This window comes from Coenobita brevimanus, chromosome 24 (assembly GCF_032717465.1).
Source record: "Coenobita brevimanus isolate Jiangsu-jjx chromosome 24, ASM3271746v2, whole genome shotgun sequence".
NCBI classification, from domain to species: domain Eukaryota; kingdom Metazoa; phylum Arthropoda; class Malacostraca; order Decapoda; family Coenobitidae; genus Coenobita; species Coenobita brevimanus.
The window spans coordinates 61,207,685-61,234,757 of NC_136977.1; the positions used below are offsets into that span (position 1 = coordinate 61,207,685).

At 43.5% G+C, this 27,073-nt stretch overlaps 1 protein-coding gene across 14 annotated transcripts in view; it reads right to left on the reverse strand.

The window, feature by feature from the left end:
* Positions 1-27,073, reverse strand: part of LOC145393515 (uncharacterized) — a 1,158,665-nt gene that overhangs the window by 142,601 nt on the left and 988,991 nt on the right. The gene's annotated exons all lie outside the window — the stretch shown is intronic.

The following is a 27,073-nucleotide window of genomic DNA, read 5'->3' on the forward strand; positions in this document are numbered from 1 at the left end:
TAATGGGAGAGGCGAACCACGAGAAACAACAGCGCGGGAGACAGAGCAGAAGAATGAATGCAGGAGAAACAGCAGAGGAAGAGGGAACGGCAACGTGAAATAAGGAGAAACGGCAGAGTTAGGAGAAGCAGAAGAGGAAGGAGGTAAATAACAGTGCTAGTAGCTGCAATCCCAGGCTAATCTGAACGTGCACCCAGTAGACTGCAAGCTGAAACTGCCCGTCTCCTACACTTCACCATCCTCCTTTCGGGGGATAAGGAGGGAACTATGGGACGTTTTTAAAACCGGGCAGTGGAACCGCCCTAGAATGTCCGTGCCACCACGTGATGGGAATCTCTCTCCGGCCTCAGAGGAAGGAGGTAAAGTCGGATAATGAAAGCAAACGGAGAAGAAGAAACAGCAAAGACATACGACGAAACAATATGGCACGAGACACTAGAAGAAGGAATGCAAAACAGGAGGAACGTAATACAATATAAGCATGACAGAGCAAGACAAAGGGACACTGAAGGGTTAAAAAAAAAAAAAAAAAAAAGCAAAGAAAAACAAAGAGAAAGATGCAGAATACAAGCAGGGGAGGTAGCAGGGTACACAGGAGGGTAAAGGGCAGCAGAGACGAGCCAACAGGAGCCAATAAGAGAGAGATACTACTCATTTATAGGAAGTATATGAGAAACGTAACAACACAGAGAACAAATGAAGAAATGGAGATACTGCAAAAGAAAGGCTGTATAACAGGAATATATACAAAAATGTGGAGAAATAAGGTAATGAAGAAAACATAGAGGTGTAAATAAACAGAAAATTAAAGTAGATATTGTAAAAGAATGGGGTATAAAAGGAATACGTGGAAGAAATGTGAAAATACCACCAGGCAGCAAAGGAATTCCCAAAGAAGAAAACGGGAGTACAAAAAAAAAAAAAAAAAGTGGATACTCAAATAAAATGTTTAGAAAATCGTACGATGATTACTGAAAATCTGGGGGGAAAAAAGAAATGACAAAAGCTGACCCACAACAGAAAACGTAGACCCTACAAAAAATGTGATTCAAAACAAGAGGAAAATATGGCGGGAAAAATATATATATATAAGCACTTTGATGGGGCTGATGACGATTGAAAATGGAGATATACTGATAGCGATGGCGGGAAAATGCCTATATTAAAATGAAAGATATATATACATAAAACAGGGAACTAGAGGTTAAATCTTTAACATCCATCCACAGTCCATGATCCAAGCCTGTATTGCTCCGACACAGTGTAGGGACCTTGGGCTAGGCTATTTAGTCCACATTTCCAAGGCGAGGGTCACCAGTCACCCACCCCCGAGCGGCAAAAGGAACGAAGGAAGGAGCGAACGAACGAACGAACGAAGGAAAGGAAAGGAAAGGAGGGAATGAATGAATGAAGGAAGGAAATGTAGAGAAAAGCGTAAGAAGGGGTATACATGGGGGAGTTTGTGAACATCAGTGTGAAGAAACAAATAGGGAAGTAGAAACTAGATGTAAAAAAAGAAAAGAAAAAAAAAGAATAAGTGCGTGAACTACAAAGAATATGTGAAAAAATAAAAAATAGTGTTGAAATAACTGTACAGAAAATAGCTGAGAGAGAGAGAGAGAGAGAGAGAGAGAGAGAGAGAGAGAGAGAGAGAGAGAGAGAGAGAGAATTACGAAATGAGTATAAATGCAGAAACTGGCCAGTATAAGAAGTAACAGCAGATATAAGGAGTGAGAGCAGGTACAAGGAGTATGAGCAGGTATAAGGGGTAACATCAGGTATAAGGCGTAAGAGCAGGTATATGGAATGAGAGCACGCATAAGGAGTGAGAACATGTACTGTATAAGTAGTGAAAGCAGGTATAAGGAGTAAAGATTAGTATAAAGAATAAGATCAGGTATCAGGAGTAAGATCAAGTATAAGACAGCAGGTACAAGGAGTGAGAGCTGGTATGAGTATGAGAAAATACAAGGAATAAGAGCAGGTATAAGGAGTGATAGCAGGTATATGGAGTAAAAGCAAGTACTGCACAAAGAGTAAGATCAGGTATAAGATCTAACAGCAGGTATAAGGAGTGAGAGCAGGTATAAGTAGGAGTCATGCCCCCCCCCTACTCACGCCGCGTCCCTATACACACCCATTAACCCCACTAAAAAAGTTGGTATAATAATAATAATAATAAAAAAAAGAGACTGACCGTGGGAAATACTTAACTCTGAACCTTGGAGGGGTGGACTCACGAGCAGCGGGGTAAGGCTACAGTGAACGTGGATATAAGTACATTACGAAGAATAACGAAAGTGAGCAATGTCTTTTGAAACCAGCTGGTACCATCTTCGTAACCCAATAGACGTTCTCAGAATAAAAGGAGCGAGTTTCATTTATATCCAACTAACATTAGGTGCCTTATCATGAAATCGAGTAGCTTCCTCGTATTTTACTTACGATAATTTTAAACTAGCGATATAAAACCAGGCTGCTCGACTTTCTGCTACTGTTCACCAACAAATGGGAAGATGCTTATTTCCTTGACAAAAAAGAAAAAAAAAATACATTGTGTTTTATCCCTGCAAGTACACAATAAAGTACCATGAAAATTTTGTTATTTGCAATGAGACATGTGGAAGGAAAAAATGAACGAAAAATGTTACCGTAACTTGAGTTAATAATGAGAAGTGTTGAGGGAAAATACAGAAGTCCAGGAGTCATTTCATTTTTTTATTCTGTCAGATATATATTGCTATTTAAAGGGCAAGAATAAGCCCAGTAGTGTGTTTTTTTATTGTCAGCTATTTTCTGTTTTCCCCCTTATGGTATATACTGCAATTATAGTGGGGAAATGTGTGCGTCTTTATTCTAATTAGTTGCTCTTTTTCTTATTATTTTTCATTCTCCACGTAAGGTACATGTTGCAATTTACCGTGATAATTACTCCCTTGGCCAACCCCACCATTATGCCGTCCACCACTGACAGGCCACCTCTTCAAAAATTCTTACGTATTGCAGGTGTCTGTCCCTTCCCACACCCTGCCTCCCACCCGTGAAAAAAGTGCTGAGCAAAGCCGGATTAAACTTTGGGTGGGGTCAGGCAGCAACCACACAACGCCTACCTAAGCTTTCGGGAAAAATATTTTAGAGGTGTAAATCATTCACGTATATAATGTGAATATAAAGTCAACAGAAAAAAGATGTATGTTGTAAATAAAGGTAGAACAAAGCCTGACTTTATGGGTACCTCAAGTAAATACAGGGAAAGATTGAGGACACAGCAGGGGCTTCCTTACTTGATTGTCTTACATATCTTGCTTTATCAACACTCCCTCAAATTCAAACACTGGCCCAATACCCTCGTCCTGACCATAGTCCCGCGATACTCAGTCCTTTGGTCGACTTTTACGGTCTCTTCAGTTTCCAGGAAAGTGTGGGCTCGGATAGGTTACGTTAGCTTAGTTTAGGTTAGACGCCATTGTTAGACTGGGTTAAGATAGGTTAGGTTAGGTTAGGTTAGGTGAGGTGAGGTGTGGTTAGGCTAAGTTACGCTAGGTTAGGGTAGGATGGGCTGGGTTACGTCAAACTAGGTATAGTTAGATTAGATCAGGGCAGGTTTAACTATTCTAGGCTAAGCTAGTTGGGTTGGGTTGGGTTGGATTAGGTTAGGTTAGGCTAGCTAAAGTTAAGCTGAATTCGATTATGGAAGTAAAGAAACAGAGTGAAGCAAACACTGGGAGGGAAGGAGGGAGGGGGAGAGAGAGGGGAGAAAAAAAATAGAAGGAAAGAAAGAGAACCAGGGGGGAAAAGAATACAGAGGGAGAGAAGGATGAGATCACAGGGGAGAAGGACGATAAAGACAAAGAGAACACAGAGAGAGAGGGGAGAATAAATAGGACGTGAACACAGGGAGAGAGGAGATCACTGAAATAAAAGAACTTAAGGATGGGAAGAGGGAGACAGAGAAAACAGGAGGGAGGGATACAAGGGGATCTGAGACGAGAAGGACGGATGGAGACGAAGAGGTAAGAATGCTGGAGGAGGAAACGGGAGGTACGAAAACAGAAGGAGAGGGATCAAAGGAGGAAGAGGAAAGAGAGACAGGACGAGGGTGAATGAAGGGGGGAGGGTGAAAGAGAGGGGAAGGGCGATAGAGGGGATGAGGAGGATGGGGGGTGGGGGATAGGAGGGGTGGGGGTGAGGTGGCTAGGAGCAAGGACAGTGACCCCTCCCACGTGATCAATATAACAGCAATGGAAATAAGATAGTATTCGGGGGGGGGGGGGGGATAAGGATACCAGGGAGGAAGGGAGGAAGTCAAAGGGAGAGAAGGATCATAAGTGGAGAGAGAGGGGGGGACGGAGCTAGCGGTGAATGGAGAAAAAGGTATGGAACTGGAGGAGGAAGGAGGGAGATGGAAGAACAGGTGGAGGAAAGAGGGAGATGGAGGGAAGTGGCTGAAGAATGAGGAAGATGGAGGAACTGGTGGAGGAAGGAGAGAGATGGAGGACCTGGTGGAGGAAGGAGGGAGATGGAGTGAAGTGGAGGAAAGAGGAGGGAGATGGAGGGTATTGGAAGAAAAAAAAGGGGAAGATGGAGGAAACGGGTGAAAAAATGAGGGAGGAGGAAACAGAATGACAAGAAAAATTGTTCCAGATGGGTTGGAGGAGGAGGAGGAGGAGGAGGAGGAGGAGGAGGAGGAGGAGGAGGGGGAGGAGGAGGAGAAATAATGAGCAATAAGAGAATGAGGGAAGTCGAGGAAGAAGATTAGAAAGCAAAGTAAAAAAAAAATTTTTTTTTTTTGAAAGAATCTGAAACTGAGAGGACAGGAAAAGAAAGGCGATGAAATGAGAGAGATTAACTTTACGAAGAAGGAAGGACAGAGAGAGAGAGAGAGAGAGAGAGAGAGAGAGAGAGAGAGAGAGAGAGAGAGAGAGAGAGAGAGAGAGAGAGAGAGAGAGGCATTATCCCAAAGTGCGCTGGAGTGACGTCACTGGGGTATGGGATGTGGAAGTAGGCCTAACGTAACCTACTTATACCATTCTTCTGCAAGATCACCTCCATTTGTAAACTTATCTTGTTTTACTAGGCCTACTGCAATATCTGTAACTCATAATGCTGTTTAACTGTATTGTAAATTTAGTCTGTGTGTGTGTGTGTGTGTGTGTGTGTGTGTGTGTGTGTGAGTAAATCAATGTCCATTCGTTTATTCAGGTATTTCTAACAATTCAAAACATGTAACTCATACTTTTACCGTTCTACACATTTTTCTTTATATTTTAGGATTAATGATTAAACACAATTAAATGGTGTAAAAACAAACGCAAGCCAACGAGCTAGAAGCAGCAACCTACGAAATATACCTTTTCTGTACAAATTTTATCAACCGGAAAAAAATAGTCGACAAAGGCATAGTAGGGAGGGGCAGGGCAGGGCAGGGCAGGGCAGGGCAGGGCAGGGCAGGGCAGGACTGGTGGGCGTGGAAGACAACACAAGACGCGGCAAGACAAGGTAAGACGGGGCAGGGGGAGTAAGGGGGGGACAAGGAGCTGGAAGAAGGGGGAAGGGGAAGGGGCAGGGGGGGGTGGGGGAGCTAGACTGCACTATGATACACTAGCCCCGCCCCCTCATACATCTCCCTGCCTGCTTCACACTAGCCCCACCCTTTTGTGTGTGTCTGTGTGTGTGTGTGTGTGTCTGTGTGTGTGTGTGTGTAAAATATATCACCAAAAGTATGCGTGTGTAGGTAATGGGTCGACTCTTCATAGTGTGTGTGTGTGTGTGTGTGTGTGTGTGTGTGTGTGTGTGTGTGTGTGTGTGTGTGTGTGTGTGTGTGTGTGTGTGTGTGTGTGTGTGTGTGTGTGTGTGTGTGTGTGTGTGTGTGTGTGTGTGTGTGTGTGTGTGTGTGTGTGTGTGTGTGTGTGTGTGTGTGTGTGTGTGTGTGTGTGTGTGTGTGTGTGACCTCATCAGCATATCAAAGTTCCATACCGAGGCTGCTAATTGCAACATGAAGCGTGATGGATGTCCACACGGCAGTCATCATTTTGTGCTGCGCTGGCCTCATTTTTCGCCTTTGATCTGGTTGCTGTGATTGAGTGTTGCGTTGGTGCACTTGGCTGGGGTCATTTTGCGATACTGAGTTGCATCGCCTCCTCCAGTTGTGTTGTATGGTGTTGTGCCTTGTTATACTTTGCTGTTTGTTTGTGATGTGCTTTACTGTTGTGCTGTGTTGTGTTTTACCCTATTGTTACGTTATATTTTTGTGTCGTGCAGTGTTGCGTTGCCTCCTAGTTGTGTTACATGTTAATAAACGCAACATATCATCATCTGATTCGTCACTGCAACTTTTAATTATAGCTGGTATTGCATCGTCTGAATAAAGCAACTGCAAAGTGATGGGTTCAAGTGCATGAGAGTGGGATGGTTGGAGGAGGAAGAGGGGGAAGAGTAGGATCAATGAGGAGGTGGGAAGTTATATGGGCGAAAAGTGGTGTGTCGTGGGAAAACGAGGTGTTACTGAGTAGGGGCAGAAATTATGTGCAGTTTTCTTGTAGTGTACCCTCAGAGAATGCAACGTCATGTAACAGAGAGACAGATAGATTGATAGATATAGATAAATGGAAGGATATATACTTGGTGGATATACAGATAGGTAGACAGAGACTGACACAGAGTAGACAGATAGATAGCCACAGACAGACACCCATATATATAAGGAAAGGCAGGCATATAAACAGACACACAAAGATGGAAAGACGGACAGAAGACACGGACAGACAGACAGACAGATTAATTACAGACAGACACAAATAAACGGGGCGATGGAGATTGATAAATAAGGACAAATACTCAAACAGAAGCGACAAAATAGAAAAACGGCAAACCTATAGAGACAAGGTAAATGAAACACCAGGGAGACAAACAGAGAAGGATGATATCAGTTTCGGAAACATGAGCCAGCCATGTTTCAGTAATGACCTCCACTACAAACATCACCACCAACACAACCTCCACCACAAACCACCATCAACACGAGCTCCACCACAAACCACCACCAACACAACCTCCATCACAAACATCACCACCAACACAACCTCCATCACAAACATCACCACCAACACAACCTCATCACAAACAACACCAACACAACCTCCATCACGAACAACACCAACACAACCTCCATCACAAACAACACCAACACAACCTCCATCACAAACATCACCACCAACACAACATCCACCACAAACACCACCAGCATCACTTCCAGCACATCACCACTAACAACCTCCATCACAAACATCACCACCAACACAACCTCCATCACAAACATCACCACCAGCACAACCTCCACCACAAACACCACCACCAACACCACTTCCGCCACAGCCAGGAACACCAACCATCGCCAGCGTGTGTGTGTCTGACCTCAACTTTGACCTTTGACCTTCGAGGGGATTGGTTCATTACGACGTCAGGACACACAGGTAGAGGTTTTTAATTGAAGACTCTCGGTGTAGCTAAAGTTGCCTTGTTGGTTGGCAGGATGGTTTGTCTGTCTGTCTCTCAACCTCCTTTCCTATACTTTCTTTTTCAGTCAGTCTGTCAGTCTATCTGTCTGCCAGGTAGCCTACATAAAATCCTCTCTCTCTCTCTCTCTCTCTCTCTCTCAGCAACACAATACGACCAGTTACCGCAACAGTTATGACAAAGAGGCAGTCCTTTCGCAACCGCCCTCATCCCCACCAGTTATTAGCAAAGCAATAAACAAGACCAAACCCACCTCCCCTCCTCACTCCACCTCTGCAGCGCCACCTCCACACTTTCCACACCTGCCCCAGCCTCAGATCTTGCTGATTTCAAACTTGCCATATCCCCTCTCCCCTTCCATACCTTCCACACCTGTTTGTTCCCTCTCCCATTCAAACCTTCCATCCTGCTCATACCTCATACACTCTCGATTCCACAACTGTCACGTAGCTTCTTTCCACTTCTTGTTATATTCCCTCACCCCGTCCACACCTTCCACTCCTGCTCCAACCTCAGACCTTCCTGACTCCACACCTGTCACGTTGCTTACTCCACACTTGTTTCGTCGTTTCCATACCCTCCACACCTATTATCCCTCTCCTTCCACACCGGTTATCCCTTTTCTCCTTCCAAACTTGTTGCCTTTTTCTTCCTCCACACTTTCCACCCCAGGCCCATCCCCAGCCGTCTCGATAAACACGCCCCACAGTTTTTGAGGAGGGGAATATTTTGTGCGAGGTGTTTTTATGGGAGTGTAATATCCGGCGCTAACCCCAGACGGCGAGGCAATACTGCAGCCGCTGACAGGAGGCGGCGTGCGGCTCCTGATTTGTGGGGGTGATTTGTGGAGGTGTATTTAGGTGGTGATGTGTGGTGAGTGGGGGTGTATTTGGGCAGCGATGCGTGGGGGGAAATTTGTGTGTGTGTGTGTGTGTGTGTGTGTGTGTGTGTGTGTGTGTGTGTGTGTGTGTGTGTGTGTGTGTGTGTGTGTGTGTGTGTGTGTGTGTGTGTGTGTGTGTGTGTGTGTGTGTGTGTGTGTGTGTGTGTGTGTGGATAGTGAAGTGTAAAGATGGGTATGGGTGGTGATGTGTGGGGATGGTGAAGTGTAGCGATGATGTGTTATGAGTTAGTGTATGGATGGTGATGTGTAGGGAGTGACGTATGACTGGTGGTGTGCTGAGATAGGCATGAGGGGAAGAAGTGTGTGTTTTTATGTATTAACACAACATGAACTAATACATATGTTCCAACTACCATATTTACGACCACTGGACATACTGAAGAAGTGATGGATACAACTTATAAAACACTAACAACAACGATAATAGTAATAATAATAATAATAATAATAATAATAATAATAATAATAATAATAATAACAATAATACTTTCCTATCCGTGTCAGTGAGCATGGATGAACAGTGAAAATAACTTCCCATCCAAACTATCCCTATCCACCATCGAGATATAAACCCAGGTCTCACTGATCACCGCTTCACTGCTCTACCGCTGTGTGAAGTGACTGTCTCGCATACTGGAGCGATGTGTGTGAGAGTGAGTGAGAGGGAGGTGAGGAAGAGACGTGTGAAAGTGATGTGCGCGAGTGTGAGATGTGCGAGAAAGAGGTGCTGTGTGAGGAGGCTGTGTGTAGGATGGGTGTTCGTCACTGTGCCTGGGTTATGTTTATGTACGCATTTTCATATATTGTGGATTTCAGCACTAATCCCTCGAAACAGGTGACGCATACTATTACTGAACTTTATTCTTACTATTTCCAGACGATCTTTTCATAGTAGGGGAGACGTTTTGTAGCGAAGGACTGAATGGAAGCGATATCTAACCCCGCAGTTTATGAAGTCTGTCCTAAACTGAATAAAGACGCTTAGAGGTAGCAAGAATGAAGAAAAACACGTCATAATACCACTGAGAACAGGCATTTACATATAATATACTTGGGTTCGCGGGCAGAGGTGCACGACGGAGCCACACACGCAGGTTTTGATACGAAGACACAAATATTAGTCTTTCTGTGACGCTGAGCAATAACCAAGCTGGAAGTCCTCTGATGCAGGGAGCGATGACAGGATTAAAGTGGAGGAGTGTGTGTGCGTAGGATGAGGTGTGAGTGTGTATGTGTGACGGTGTGTGTATATAAGAGGACGTAGCCATGTGGAGTGCGTGTGTAGGATGAGGTGTGAGTGTTTATGTATGATGGAGTGTCTATGTATGACGGTGTAAGTGTGTATGTATGAGGACGTAGCTATGTGTATTACTGATGATGTGCCAGTATGTATGCATGGTGATGAAAAAGTAAGTGGGAGAATGTATGGGATTTTGATAAGTGTGTTACAAGACAAAACAGGAATCTCTAGCAATGAAAACAATTAGTTTCCCTTGTAAATAAAAACGAGAGAAAACGCTGATTTTCAATATTACCATCACACCACCACTACCTCCACTACGATTACTACTACTACTATTACTACTACGACTATTACTACTACTACTACTACTATTACCAACAATCCCTCTCACACCTCCCCACATCACCCTCGTCAACACCCACCCCTCACACCATCATTTCCCCGCTCTCACACCCCAGCTCAGCGACATGCCATCAACGCCACACACTCACTCTCTCGTTACCCGCCCCTGGTAACGCGTGGGGACGCTGGTAACGACACGCCTGGTAACGTTACGACTGGGACGACTGGAGAGGGATATGGGACGGGAGGGCTACGTAATACCCCTCCGTCACTGCCTTGTCTTACTCCCTTTACTGTTCTGATGCCTGTACTACTCTGTTCTGCCTTGCACTCTGCTGTATCTTGTCTGCCTTGTTCTGTCAGTCTGCCTTGCTCTAGTATACTTGGTCTTGTCTTCCTCAGTGTAGTCTTGCCCTGTCCCTATTACTGACCTGTTCTCCTGTATTCTGTCTCGCTCTGTCTTGTTCTAACTTCCTCTGATCTATTACATTCCGTGCACAGCCTTGTCCAGCCCTTTTTTTTGCTCTGTCATATACTCATTGCTGTGCCCTCAACTCTCATAGGCATCATTTCCAACAATCATCTCCCCTCCCCTCCCTACACCTCCTCTCAACCATACCATTTCAAACTACCCATCTCTCCTACTCTTCGTCTCGCTCACACACACACTCATCTACCCATTCCTCTCTCTCTCTCTCTCTCACCGACCCATCCCATCCCACCATTCTTTCTCCACTCCTTACAGCCACCCACTCAACCTTCCTTCATCAATCCCATCCACCTATCTCTCTCTCCCCTCTTAACCTATTCCACCCACCCCTCCCTCCCTCCTCCCCTATCTAACCCCATCCCTTCCCACCCATTCCTCTAACTCTCCCTGACCCCATCCCTTCCCATCTATGCCTCTGACTACCCTACTCCCTACACCCCTCCCCTTAGCCCCCACCCCATTCAACCCATTACAGCAGTGTCGTGTCGTGTCAAATTGGTCTAATGGGTACGGGCCTATTAATATAAAAATGTTCCCAGCGCTGTTGTAATTACTCTGTCCATTAACACTGCTCCTCATATTTACGCTACTGGAGCGAATCGAACCCTGTTATCGTTTTTATCGCAGTATCGTAGTGTTCGAAGAGGAATTTATATATACAGTATTTTTTTTAAGATACACAAACAATTATTTTTTGTTATGGCTGTCGCATGATTGTTACGATAGCGAGATGGCCTTTGTTACGATAATCATACCTCTTTCCGATAGCACACTTCTCTGTTACGATAGCCGTACGACCTTTTCTGTTACGATAACCAGATGATTATAGTTCCGATAGCCATACGAGGACGAATGTTTTGTTACGATAACCCTACGACTTTGTTACGATGGCCATACGACCTTCACTGTTACGAGCCATACGACCTTTTGTTACGATAGCCATGCGACCTTCACTGTTACGATAGCCATATGACCTACACTGTTACGATGGCCAAACGACCTTGTTACGAAAGCCATACGACTTTCAGTTACGATGACCATACGACCTTCACTGTTACGATAGCCAGCCGACTTGTTACGATACTCCGATGACTTGTTACAATAGCAAGATGAATTTTTATTACGATAGCCACAGAACGATAACCATACAAACTTTTTTTTTTTAGACATGATTTTTTTTTTTGTTACGACGGACGTATGACTTCCTTTTTACGATAGCCAGACTTGTTACGATACCCAGATGATTTTTTTACGACAGCAATATCACTTTTTTTTTTTTATGGCAGCCATTTGTGACTTAATTAAAGTTGTAGTTTGCAAATAGTCTGTTGTCCCTCCGTCTGATTCGCGTTCCCTCTCTGTTAGATGGAAGGGATATTAATTGGGTTCGGATTATTGCGTGTGTGTGTGTGTGTGTGTGTGTGTGTGTGTGTGTGTGTGTGTGTGTGTGTGTGTGTGTGTGTGTGTGTGTGTGTTTCTCTCCAGTCTGCCTCCTTTTCCTCCTCTCTCAATCTCAATTTTTCCTCCTCCTCCTCTACACCTTTCCCTTCCTCTCTCTCCCTGTCTTTTTCTACCTCACCTCTGCAACTCTCTCCCCTTCTCCCCGCCCCCACCCTTTTTACCTCCTCTTACTGCCCTTTGCTCCCTCTCCCCTCACTTTTTCCTTTTTCTCTTCTCTCATACTTTCCTCCTCCCCTCCTTTCTCTCCTCTCCTCACCTTTCCCTTCCATTCCCCCTCACTTTTCCCACCTCTCTCTCTCTCTCACGATTTTCCAACCATTCTCCCTCACTTTTCTCTCCCTATCCCTCTTTTCTCTCCCTCCCTTTTTCTCCCTTTCTCCCCCTGGTTTTTCCTCCCTTCTCCCCACCTTCGCCTCGTTAAGTGGCTTTGTGAGTGACACCTTCTTAGGGGAGGACACTGGGGAGGAGAGAGAGCGAGAGAGATCATATAGCAAGGAGGGGAGAATAAAGAGGGGAGAGGAGGGAAGTGAGATAATATGGAAGGGGAGAAGGGGTGAGGAAGGGAGACGAGGGGAGAAGAGGGGACAGGTCATATGGCAAGGAGGGGAGGAGGGAGAAAAATGAGGGACGAGAGGGGAGGAGGGAGAAAAATGAGGGACGAGAGGGGAGGAAAGAAGGGGAGAGGAGGCACAGGTCATATGGCACAGGGATCGAGAGGGGAAGAGGAGAGGGGAGAACAGGGGAGAAGAGGGGAGAGGAGGGAAAGAGAGAGGTCATATTACAAGGATGTGGAAGAAAACAGAGGTGCGAAGACAAGAAGGGAGAAGAGTGGGGAAGAAAAGAGGGGATATGAGAAGAAGGGATAAGATGAAACTGGCGAAAAGGTTAGAAAAACTGGAAAGATGAGGAGGAGAGAGAGAGAGAGAGAGAGAGAGAGAGAGAGAGAGAGAGAGAGAGAGAGGATGGTGGAGAATGAAGAATGTAAAGGTGTGGACAAGAAAAAGCAAATGTTAAGGGAAAAAAATGAAGAAAAGGATGAAGGAGGAGAAATGAATGGGGAACAAGGAAGTGACGGAGAGGAGGAGGAGGAAGGGTGGAGAAGAAAATGGAAGGTAATGGAAAGGTAGTAAAGAAAATGGGGAAGAAAGAAATAAGGTGGGAAGGAAGAGTGGAGAGGATGGGGATGGAATGGGAGAAAAGAGTTGATGGAGAAGTATATAGAGAAGGAAATGAAAGAAGATGAGTCGAGAAGGTGAAGAAGGAGAACGAAGAACAGTGTGAAAGGACGGGGGGGGGGGTGAGAAATGAAAAGATAAGAAATAGGAAATAGGGAAAGGCGGAGTAATGAAGCTGAAGAAAGAACGACAAAATATGAAATTGTTATGAACGGGAAGAATAAGGTGGAAGAAAGAGGTGGCGAAAATGAAGATAGTCTGGAGGAAAGAAAGGGTAAAGGGAGAGGGGAGGGAGAAGGGGAAGAAGAAGAAAGGAGGAAGTAGAAAAGAGAGGAATATGAAAGAAGAGGAAAAAGGAGACGAAGAAAGGAAAGGAAGAAGAGAGGTTCGAGAAAGGAGAGGAAGAAGACGGAAGTGAGAGGTATCCATAAACAGCATGATAAAGAAAGGAACAGAAGAAAGAAGAGAGAATGATGTGAAAGGCGAGGAACAGGAGGATGAACAAAGACGAGTGTGGTAAGAGGAAGAGGAGGAGAAGGAAGAGAAGAGCGTGGCGAAAGGAAGAGGAAAGGGAGGAAGCGCGGCTATGTAGTAAGAGGAGAAGGAAGAGAGGAGAGCAGTAATTGGAAGTGGCGAAGAGATAGGAAGAACACAGAAAAATGTGGAAGCAGGAGTTTAAGAAAGAAGAGGACAGTGTTATAAAGAAGAAGAGGAGGAGGAGGAGGAGGAGACAAGATATGGACGAGGATGGGGTAAAAGGATGGAAAGGATAAGGACATGAAGACAAAAGAAAAACATAGCAAAAAGAAGCGAAAGAGAGAGAAAGATAGTAAGAGAAAGAGGAAAAAGGGAGACGAGAAGGAAGCAAGGAATGGAAGCACAAATGGAGAAAAGAAGTGTGCACGAGAAGAGAGAGAAAAGAAGTGTGCACGAGAAGAGAGAGAAAAGAAGTGTGCACGAGAAGAGAGAGAAAAGAAGTGTGCACGAGAAGAGAGAAAGAGGAGGAAAGGAGCAGACAAGAGGAAAAAGACCGGTGAGAGGAGGCGGAGCAGGAGGAGACAAGAGGAAAGAGGAAGAGAGCTGGAGGAGAGACCCGAGCACTCTTAATGTCACAGCCAGAAAAGGAAAATGGAGACGTGTACAAAAAAAAAAAAAAAAGAAGGGAAGACATTATGATACTTAAAGGAGACGCCCTGTATAGAGAAAGGCAAAAAGATTTAGAAACAGACCGAGATAAAAGTAACATAAATGCTGTACACGTATTGTTCATCACATCTGTACTAAGAGTTTGAGGTATTTCTAACAGAAGGGCGAACCAAAAAGGCCAAATTTCCACTTAACCGATTAACAAAATGTACGAAAGATACGATTAACAGTGATATAAATTACATTAACTAAAAGATGCCAACCTATACCCTATTGAAGTCTTCATTAACAGCATATCTATCTATCTATCTGTCTGTCTGTCTGTCTATATAAATTTCTATTTGATATGAAAATACTATAAATCAAAATCATATATTAAAAATGGGTATTTCTGAAATAAGCGGTATGCATACATATAGAAATTTCCATCATCTACTACTACTACTACTACTGCCAGACGCCTCAATCCCGTTTGGGGTGGCCACAAACAAATCGCCTCCAAGTCGCCCTGTCCCCCGCCATTTCACTGCCCTGCTCCCAACTCACCCCCCCCCCTCTCTCATCAGATCAACTGAAAATACTAATTATCGAAAAACAACGATTTAAAAAAAGAAGATATCTGAAATAAGCAGTATCCAAACATGAAAAAATGAAAGACTAGTTCAGCGCTGCACAGAATTAAAAAATAAAGGGGGGGGGGGTTGGAGGAACTGGAAAACTCATAATTATCCCTGGTTGAAGCGCACGCAAAAACCTTAATGATGCTCTTCTACGAACTCCGCCAGACAAAGGACCGACGTAAGCTTAAAGAGAATCACCTGCTGCCACGGATCTCATAACGTGATAATGCTGAGTCGGCTGCCGTTAGGGTGGAGCTGGATGCTCATCTGATGCGGAATTCGATGCTTCTTTGACGTGAGGCGAGTCGAATATAAACAAATCGTCTTTACCTCGCCATCTTCGGGCCGGCAAGCGTCATTTTGGTAGATATAACGGTCAAGGATGGGGAAATTCAGATACCAATTTGGAGCGGAATTAAATGCTCTTCTAAATCAAATGCTCTTTATTTGTACTTTCTGTGGGGGTGCGAGTGTGACTTATAAAGGCGAATCTCATATTTGAACAGCTGAGTTGGCCGCTAGGGGATGGGAGAGGGGTGGGGGGAGCTGGATCCTCATTTGATGCGGAATTAGATGCTCCTTTGATGTGCGTCGAGTCGGATATAAACAAACCCTCATTGCTTATACTTTTTTTGTGCGTCCGTCAGTAATTTTGCTGGATGGATTGGTCTGTTGATTATTATTAATTTTGACATATCATTATTGCTGCATATGTTTTCACGAGAATGAGAAATTTAAGGTGATTCAAAGAGGAAAAAAATATGGGGGAAAGGGGAAGATGAAGAACAGGATTAAAAATGGAGAAGTTGGAGGAACACGAAGAAAAAGAAAAGAGTTTATCAGCATGAAAAAGAGGAAGGAGGAAGGAAAGAAGGAAGTGAAAAATAAGTTAACAACCAAAGTATCCTGAAATTAATATGGGATCTCAGAAATTACGAAAAAAAGAGAAAGGAAAAATGAAGCACGAAAGAAGACGGGGTAAGAAACGTATATGAAAGAAAACGGGAAGAAACTCACAACTAAAGGGGAGACTTTAGCAAAATTTCTCCACCCCTCCGAACCACCACCACCACCACCACGTCCTGCCCGACGCGTCTTTCTTCATCAGCATGAGAAACGGTCTGATTAAGGTGGGTGTGATTAGGGAATTATGCCGCCCGGATTTTTTCCCCTGAAGGGCCTACCTTATGGAGGAGGAAGAGGACGAGGAGGGAGATAAAAAAAGGGAGGGAGGGAAATGAAAAAGAGGAGAGGAGGAAAAAAAAGGATGACAAGGAAGAGAATGGCGATGCTGATGGTGATCATTAAAGGGGGATGTGGAATGAGAAAGAGGCAGGAGGGAAAATGAGGAAGAAAAAGACGGGACTGGGGCGATGATGATGATGATTAAACGGGAAAAGGGAATATGAAAAGTGAAGGCAGAAAAAGAAAGATGACAAGGAACTGAATGGAGACGACGTGGGCGTCAATGATGATGATTATAAGGTTGGAATGAATGAAAACGAAGAAGGAAGAAAGAGGAGGTTGTCGGGTAGGAGAAAATAAAGGACAATCAAAGAGCATGGCGAACGAAAAGAGAGGAGAAAGTACGGGAGAATCAAGAGAGGAAAATGAATCAAGAGAGGACGAGGAGGAGGGAACAGGGAGAGAAGGAGAAAAGTGAAAAAGAAAGAGAATGAGCAAAGAGAGTAAAACAAAAAGATGAAAGCGACTGAGTGGAGAGAGAGAGAGAGAGAGAGAGAGAGAGAGAGAGAGAGAGAGAGAGAGAGAGAGAATGAAGTTCTGAGTCAACATGCAGCCAACTAGCCAGCCTTACAGCCAACGCAGCCAGTCACTCAGTCAATAGGTGTAGCATTTTACATAGACAGACAGGTGCTCGGAGAGACAGGTAAAATAATTAAAGACTGATAGAGACTGAGAAATATCCGGACAAAGGTAGGCTAATAGATAGATAAAGAGAGATAGCTCAATATGGAAAAAAATAAAACAACAGACATATAGAGACGGATAAGCTAAACATTTCTGACCTAATAAACATCTAAAAGTCACAGAGAATTGAAGTCTAAGCAGAGAGAGAGAGAGAGAGAGAGAGAGAGAGAGAGAGAGGGCACAATGGCAACAGTCTCAAGCACACAATAGATGGTAAACAATAGAGAAGCAAACAATGGAAGTAAATGATGAACAGGCCTCTCTCTCTCTCTCTCTCTCTCTCTCTCTCTCTCTCTCTCTCTCTCTCTCTCTCTCTCTCTCCTGCATTACTATTTTGCTACACATTATTTTGCAACTAAAGAATAAAGCATTTCTGTTCATATCAAGGTCGGACCACCAAGATAGGCTTCAAGGTCTGTGTGGTCAATCTCTCTCTCTCTCTCTCTCTCTCCTCTCTATTGTCTGTGCTTTTAATTTCCCTGTTCTCCCCTTATCATGCAGAACAATGGGCAAAACAAAGGCCAAACGCCCTCACTCCCTCCTCTCTCTCTCCTTTCTCTTTCAATCTCTCTCACTCTCCCTCCGTTCTCTTTCAATTTCACGCCTCTCCGACACCCTTCCTCTCTCTCTCTCTCTCTCTCTCTCTCATTTGATATTCAATTCTTAACTTTTAAACTTACAAAATACGTCTTCATTACCATTACGACCCAGCCATCCGCCGTAAAAATGGTTTGTGTATCCATGTAATTATTGACACTCTCTCTCTCTCTCTCTCTCTCTCTCTCTCTCTCTCTCTCTCTCCAGCAAAATTCAACATGGTCTGTGTATCTACGCAACTTTATTGACTATATCTCTCACTCATTCCCTCCCTCTACCCCTCCTGTCTCTCTCTTCATCACTCCCTGCTCTCACTCTCTCTCTTTTCACCCTTTTCTCTGATCTCCCTCTTTTAAAACAGACTCCCTTCTTCCTCCCTTTGTCCCTTTTGTTGCTCCCTCTCCTCTCCTCCTGTCAGCTCCCTTGTCAAATGATTATGGTAATGTAAACACACTCGTATTTTTGCAGTTTTCTTCTGCTTTCTCACTTTTTTTCATATTCCCTTTCCCGTTTTTTTTAATTCATTTTTTTCTATCTCCCGTCTATTTCCTTACTTTCATCTTGTTCCATTTACTTCATTCCTTCTCCTTTTCCTTCGTCTTCTTCTCCTCCTCCTCTCTATTTCTTTTCTCTTTTTCTCGCCAAATTTCGTCCCGTTTTCTTCCCCGTTCCACTCATTCTCTTCTCCTTTTCCTTCCTCCTGATCTGCTTCTTTTTATTTATCATCACCTGTTCAAAAATTTCTTATTCTCCATCCCTTTCCTTCTTTATTTTTTTAGTTTTTTTTTTTTCTGCTCGCTGCCTAGCTATAGTTTATCCAGTTCTCTTTTTTATTCCTTCTCCTTCTTCAAGCTTTTCTTCCTCTCCCTTTTCTCTTATCTTTAACTATCTTGCTGTCGCCTGTCATTTTTTTTCGTCATGTTACCTTACGTTTTATTCAGTTCCATCTTAAACTTCTTCTTCATCTTCTTGTCATTATTTTTTTTCTACTTTTCCCTCGTTGTCTAACCCAAATAAATCCACTTCCCTTTACTTTTCCTTCTCGGTCTTCATCGTTAACCCCTTCACTTCGATGACGTTTCTATTTCGTTTTTGCCACCTCCATCAGCTTAGGGGATAAGTCTGGAGCCTAAGAGATTAAAAATAGCCATTGTTACTCTCTTCACAACTACCATACTCCGAAGCTAATAAAAAATAAAATGGCAGCAACAAGAAAAGATATATGACGTCCTCAGGCTGATGGGATTAACCTTTTCCCCTCCTCCTTACTGTAAAAATGGTTTCATGTTGACTTTTAAGAGCCCTCATATTCCCCTTCCTTCGTGCTCTACTCCCTCTTACCCCTCTGTCCCTGTTCCTATTTCTGGATTTCGTTTCCTCTCTCTTTCTCGTTATCGTTCTCCCCTTCCACCTCTCATCTTTCTGCCTCTCCCCTCTCTCTCTACTTCCGCTGTTCCTTTTTCTGTTTCCTGCTTTCGTTCTCCCCTTCTTTCCTTCCTTCCTGCTTTCCCCCTCTCTTTTCTTCCTGTCTTTGCTTTCTTCTTCCTTCTCTCGTCTCCCTACTTCCTCTTGTCCCTTTTTCTGTTTCCGGAATTCCAGTCTTTCTCCTTTCTGTCTTCTCTGTCTCCCTGTCCTTCTTATTTAACCCCCTCCCCCGTTTGTCTGTCTGTCTGTCTCTCTCTCTCCCTTCTTTTCGTCTCTCTCTTCTTTTTTACGTCCCGTTTTCCTGTTTTTACTTCTCTTTTTTACTTCCTCCTATCTCTCTCTCTCTCGCTCACCTGCCTCCCTCATTACTTCCTCCGCCCCACTTCCTCCTGCCTTCATTGCTGCCCCTCTGCCTCAGCTGCTTCCCTCATTACCGCCTCTGCTTCGCTTCCTGCCTGCATTGCTCTCTCTGCCTCATCCACCCCTGCCTTACCCTCCCCTGCATAACCGGTCCCACTCTCTGCCTGAATTTCTCTCTCCCTGCCTCATCCACCCCTGCTTCCCCTACCCCCCTTCCTGCCTGCACTCCTGTCTCCCTGCTTCACCCAATACCTGTCTGTCTCACCTCCCCGTCCCCTACTACTTCGCTTGCCTTTTTCTCTACATCTCGATCCCTGTCCGTGCTTCCACTACCCCCTCCCTAGCTCCTACTTACCTGCCTACCTACCTACATACCTACCTATCTATTTCTTCTGTGCCTCTCTACCTTTCAGGCCTGCCTCCCCCTCGGCCTTGTAAGCTCCCTTCTCCCCTCCCATCCTATACCTCGCCTCTCTTGTTCTACTGCCTAATTTCTTACCTACTCCCCTACCCATCCCCTACTATCTACCCTTCTCTTTTCCTGCCTTGCCTTATTATCTACTTTCTAATCCCTTCCCTTCATCACCTCTCCTCCCCCCACTCCCCCACCCTTTCCCACGCCTCTCTCGTCCTAATACCTTGTTCCTTGCCTTTTTCCTACCTATCTTCCCTACCGCTCACCTTGGACCTCCACCGTCACCTTTTCCCTATACCTCCTTCCCCGCTTCCCTTCTCACTTCTCCCCCTCCCCTGTATACTCCCCCACTCCCCACCTCTTTCACCTCAATGCCTTCTTCCTTGACCCCTCCCTCAATCCACCCACACACCGTCAGTCCTGAACCCCCCCTCCCTCAACCCTACCCTCTCCCTGCATCTCAATCCCTTACCTTCACTTTTTTTTTTAATGTGCCCCTGTCTGGTTATAGGATTTATGGCCCGTTCCCTAAGGCCCTAATTACAGCACACCTTCACACATCACCTTTCCCCCCTTCCTGCATTGCCCCCTCACCCTATCCCCTACCTTTCCCCACTGTATCATCCCCTTACCTTATACTTTAACCCATTCCCTGCCTGCATCATCCCCTTTTACCCTATCCCTTACCCCCCTCCCTGCATCACCACACCCACTTACCCTATTCCCTATCCCCCATCCCTCCATTTCCCCCCAAACCCTATCCCCGACCCCCCTTCCTCCATCCCTAACCTCTACCCCCCTTCCTCCATCACCAACCCCACTCACCCTATCCTTTACCTTCCTTCCCTGGATTCCTCCCCTTTACCCTATCCCCTACTCCCTCCCCCTCCCTCCATTATCACCCCACTTACCCTATCCCCCCTCCCTCCACCGCACCCTCCTTACCCTATCCCCTTCCCCATCTCCCCTCCCCCCGCCACTGCAGTCAGCGCCGCCAGTGGGCAGCGAGTCACGCAGAGCGGCAATAAACCCACAATTACCCTCATAAACAAGGCAACTCACCCAGGCTACCGATACACCCGCAAAAATACACACACACACACACCACAATTATAGTGCCAATTTTTATCTACATCATCATCATCAACACCACCACCATTTTTCTCATCACCATCATCATCATCATCATCACCACCACCACCACTACTACCAACCATCATCATCACCATCACCCTGACTTCTTTTTCCCACTCAAGGATGGGGTGAGGTGGGGTCAACAAAGCAAGAGATAAACACCAAAGCGGCCCTGTGAAAATGGGCCATAAACTCATTCACTCACCACCCAAGCCCCCGGAATCCTGACTCCATCTCACAGGCATACCCATCCACACATATACTCGTGGTCATTTATTTAATCCATTCACTATTTTGATGTACCTTTCCATTTTCTGCTTGTCTTCTCCAGATAATTTTATTTAGCTTTCAAGAGACCTAAGATTTTGAGAGATTTTTTCGAATTGGGGGGGGGGGGTTGTCAGATTTATGAACCCCTGACCCCCTGCCTTCTATTCTTCTTTTACCTTCACCTGGCCCAAATTTTCCTTTCCTAGCTTATTTCACGTAGCTCAGAGGCAGAAACCGACACTGCCTCGCCTCTATATTCTTTCCATAGCACTTCTTCGTGACCAGCATCATATTCAAATGTCAATCTCTGGTAACAACTAAGCATTCAAGGAGGGATGGGAATTTTAAGCCAAGACAGAGTAAAAGGAGTATAGATGTCATTCCTTGACTATTATAATAATAATAAAAAACGGGTCATTTAAGATGGCATTCTCATCGCTTACGGAAGCTCCCTAACATCTCTTCCTTAGCTATTTATTTTCACATGCTTGGTTAATATCAGTTTGTATGTTATTTATGCTCAGTATGGTGACATCTAAATGGTTTAAGTGGCACAAATAAGGTGAAATAAGAGAAATAAATCACTCAGGAAGGGATGCCAGGGAGTTTTCTTAACCGACGAGAATACGGGCTTAAGTGGCTTTAGGAGGTATCTCAACACCTCTTCTTTAGCGAATTATTCTGCACAAATAACCTCAGTATCCTCTTGCAGGTGGTTTATACAAAATACATGATATCACAAAGACATAAATAAGGTAAAAAGAGAATGTCAGTGTTGAGTCTGTAAAATAAATCGCTAAGGAACTACGAAGTCTCCCAGGGAACTAAAAATACGCAGAATATGGGAGTAAAATCATATATACACGGTGGGTCGTAAACAGCGTTACACTAGAAACTCATGACGTTATTTGGAAGTTGTGGGAGCGGCTCAGTCTGCTGGTGTGGGCCTGGATGTGGCAGTGGTAGTATGCAATGAATAAAAAGATACAAGTCTGACATTCATAACGCTCAGCCATCCCAACAACACACAAGAAAGCACCAATCGGAGTAGATGAAAAGCACTACACGTGGACCACTCTTTATATATATATATATATATATATATATATATATATATATATATAGATATATATATGCTCGAGTCTGGGCATAGGCTACACAGCCTGCTCCCAAGGCCCAATAGTCCTCCAACATATCATACACCTCTACATGTCACCACTTTGGCGCTAACACCCACCGTCCATATTGAATACATGCTAGGGCTGCCTCATACAGGACTGGTGTATTGGTATTAGCGGGGGTATTTTTACGAGATGTCGGACGGTCTTCTGGTAGATCGGAAGTCTGCTTTACATGAAATTCAAATCCTTAAACAGTTCCCTGCACCCGCGGGGATTTGAACCTGGGTCCAGTAGGACCGCAGGCCACCTCTCTACCGATCGGGCCACCGCCTCCCTCTCTTGCTATCTCCAGACGATTTTATTCAGCTAAGGAGTGACATTTCGAGCCAGAGGGGTTAGATGCTTGCTACTTCCAGATATAAGTCAGCCGTACACATTGGCCTAGGGGTGGAGAAATTTATGAAGGCTCTATCTAACCTCTCTAGTTAGAAAAGTTTGTCCTTAGCTGAATAAAGTTCTTAGAAGACAGCAAGATTATAATAAAAAGGACGATGCAGGGAAAAAAAAAGAAGGCTATAAAGTAATAATGATGATAACAACAGCCTTCCTCATCGGCAAAACAAATGAACACGAAGTCAAACTAAGAGAATAAGCAAAGCAAGAAAATAGGCTGAACACCAACCTCATCCCTACTGACCCTCTATATAGTCCTTTCCCTTAACTTGGCCTAGACTGTCATCCTGTTTGTTTTACGTACCTCAATGGCAGGGTGAGATAATACTAGCGAGATATAATACTAAGCTCTTCATCCTTTCCACCCACAGCACTTCTTCGTGACTGGCATCATAGTCGGGTGCTGATCCCTCGTTACAGCTCAGTATTCAGTACGGGGAGATGGCAATTTTAGGTCAAGTTTGAGTAAAAAGGGTATAGAACAGCTAGGGTCAATATTTCCTGATCTTCTCCATACCGTGCATACTACCTATTAACGAAATCTTGCTTACATAACTCTCTCTCTCTCTCTCTTTGCACTACCAAATTATACTGTACAGCTGTCTGACCCCTTCCCCTTCCTCAATTTCACACCCACACGCACTCTCACCTCTCCTCTTCCTTCAACGCCCCCTCCCTCCTCATTTCTCACTTCTCTCTCTCTCTCTCTCATCTTTCCACCCCTCTCTCCCCCTTCCTCCAACCAAGCAGCCTTTCCCCTATCCCTCCCTCCAACTCTTCCATCGCCCCCCCCCCCACACCCTCTCCCCTCCCAATCCCTCATCTCCCCCTCCACTTCTCATTCCCTCTCATTACTTTCACCCTCCGTCTCCCCTTTTTCTCAATCCTCATGTCTCCCTCTCCCCTCTTTTTCATTCCTTCCTTCCCTCCCTCACCCCTCATCCTCATTCCCCTCCCCCTCCCTCTCTCCTCATCCTAATTCTCCCTATCCCCCATCCCCTCGTAAGCCAAGGGTCGCCGTAACGAGCAGTCCGGTAGTTACGAGAGGACCTAACGAGGCCTGGGAGCCTCATACACACACACACACACACACACACACACACACACACACACACACACACACACACACACACACACACACGTACCCAGTCACAAAATGAAGCAGTGTGCCAAAAAAATATTCAGAAACTTCGAGAAATGTATGATTACGAGCCTCACTCAATTATGTAAAAATGCAATTAGATAACACACACACACACACACACACACACACATTCCCTTTACCTCCTGCAGCATAGCTCTTGGCCCTGTATATCTACGTTGTGTGTGTGTGTGTGTGTGTGTGTGTGTGTGTGTGTGTGTGTGTGTGTGTGTGTGTGTGTGATACGAGGAGGAATACACACTCCCAGCAAAATGGCAAAATGCTCTTCGACATAGTGCTCGGTCAAGAACATTTGGGCGGTTTCTCTTCCATTTATCCTTTCATATTAAACACTGACACAGAAATCGTATTACGTCTTACATCAGAGAGCCAACTTCTTCACATACAGCCGTGGAGGTATACATATATAAAGATAGCAAAACCAGTGTGATGACATAAATGGTTTACCGAAGAAGGGCTTGACTTTTAAGGCTACACATACCTGACCTTCATCACTAAAATAAATAAAATAACTATACAAATTACTTTACAATCTGCTAAACTAATTTTACATCACTCACAAAAAACGCTAACATAAGAGGGAATGGAGCAATATTATATGTTGTGATCGTACCGTGACTGTTCCTGGTAAACAAAATAATTTATGCCAACACGTAGCAGAATTAGCGGCAAAGGTTTCTCTCTACTGAGGAAAAAGGTTTAGACATAGTGAGAGGAAATTAAGTAAGAATAAATGTCGCAAGAAATTAAGAATAAATGTCGCAAGAAATTAAGTAAGAATAAATGTCGCAAGAAATTAAGTAAGAATAAATGTCGCAAGAAATTAAGTAAGAATAAATGTCGCAAGAAATTAAGTAAAAATAAATGTCGCAAGAGTTTAAGTAAGAATTAATGTCGCAAGAAATTAAGCAAAAATAAATTTAGCATGAAATTAAGAATAAATGTCGCAATAAATTAAGTAAGAATAAATGTCGCAAGAAATTAAGTGAGAATGAATGTCGCACTGAAATGGTTACAGAGATTATGGGAAACCTCTTAACGTATGGATTCTCTCTACTGAATGAAATCGTCTGAGGGTAGAATTATTGGGTGGCTTTGAAGGTTTCGTAGCATATCATTCTTTGCTACTTATTTTGCACATCTCAATATCCTCTTGTATGTTATTGATGCAAACTATATCGATAATCATCAAAAGTTTGTAGGAGAAATTCTGTGTGTAATATGCAAAATAACTCGCTAAGGATGAGATGCAATACGAAGCCTTCTATGCCACTCAATAAGGTACCAAGTAATAATAATAATAATAATAATAATAATAATAATAATATGTAACCGAAGGGAAAAAAAATAAGACAAAGAGGCATAACATAATATCCAGTTCGAGGGCTTCATTCCAAGATCTGTCACTCGGTGAGCAAATGCAGGTCTAAAGCAGAATCTATATTAAAAAAAAAATAATAATAATGGCTGTGAAGGCTTAGTGACGTTTTAAAGACTTGCAGGTACAGATCCAAACCAAGACTCAATAAAATTCGTCTAACGGTATTTAAAAAAAAAAAAAAAAAAAAGTCACCTTCCTATGGGATTAAATATATAGATATTAACCTTTGCAATTCAAATGATGTATTTTTCATTTTAACCTTGCTATTTTCAGACGCTTTTAATCATATTAGGAGAGATTTTCGGATTGGAGGATTTAGTTATAGTCTTCATTAATCCCTTCAGTACGAGAGGCCTTTCCTATGCAGAATTAAACTGTGTGGAAGCAGCAAAATGAAAACGAAAAGATCATCGAATCTTAGGGATAACACACCTAAAAACACCAACTAATGTAAACTCAACACTTACCGTTTCTGTCTGACATACAAGAAACCAAACTCTTCCCAGAACATTTACGTAAACAAAATCGTAAATAAATCGTCTGCGAATCCGAGGTATAAACAAAATCAAACCATCACCGTTGCCAATGGATTAAACTGGTAAACAACACCAACGAATGTAAGCAGAACACTTACCGTTTTCTGTTAAGGGTAACTAAATACTCCGTGGAACTTTAGCGTAAACATAAACATAAAAATCATACATTACCTGATTCAGAGATACCGCCAGAGCTTAGGATGATAAGGGAGAAATTGTAAACATAACCAGTAATAAGTAAATAAATATATAAAGGTGGTTTGCTTATAAGAGCTTCAGATGCACCGGGAAATCAAATGAGACTGATATAATAATGATTAAGAAGCGTGAAAAAGATTTATAATTAGTTGAGAAGTGAATGACGAAACTGGAGGTGGAACGAAAGTCTTCTAAATCAAAGAGCCTGAAAATTAAATGGTAAAAAAGCCATATTACTTAAAGGAATGATGGATGCAGCTCGGTTTGTAAAATGACATTGACATGAAAATCAATAAAGAACAAAATTATAGAGTTAACTGAGGGAGATAATATTAATCAATAAAGAAAACATGATAAAGTTCAATATGAAAAGACTGAAATAAAAGGATGGTTAATAAAAGACACCAAGAACAATAATTAGGTGAACTGTAATTGTCAAAGCATGAAACTTCTGTAAAAGGCAAAAGAAAGTATAGCACCCAAACACCAGGAAAATCATCATAGTAAAACAACTGATGCATAAAAGCTATACTAATGCATCTAAGCAAAATATTATATGCAAGATTTTCATGTTAAGGATATATTTTGAAAAAGTAAAACAAATATAAAACATTAATATTATCATGTTAAGAAGGAAAACAAACGCAGATTTTAAATATAAAAAAAGGTTAGTTTGCAAAATGAGAAAAAAAGGAAGGATCCGGTAAATAAGTGACCAATGACAGGATATGCAGAAGTAATACCAAAGACAAATTAAATGAAGACATAATATCTGACAGGGAAATAAGCTGAAAGAAAACTGAATGTAGGTGACGAACAAGAGGGGAAACCAGTATGAAACAGACAAGGCAATATACTGAGAGAAATGAAACATGGAAATATGAAAACAAGAACCCTGGAAGATTTGATGAACAAAAACGGGAGACGAACATGAAACAGATGATAAACGAAACAGACTGACTGAAATAAGAATACCCGACATGGAGTTTAAAGGTAAAAGAAAACGAACGAAAGGGGAGAGAGGAGAATTCAACCAATTACGAATTCTGATAAATGAAAGCTCATAAAAGTGCAAATATGATGTGGCAGTGACGACACAGCGGAACTAATCAAATGAATAACTGAAAAAAGCGGGGGGGGGGGGATGAGGGGGAGGGGGAGAAGGAAGATGCTGACTGTTAATTAACCAACAAAGAGAA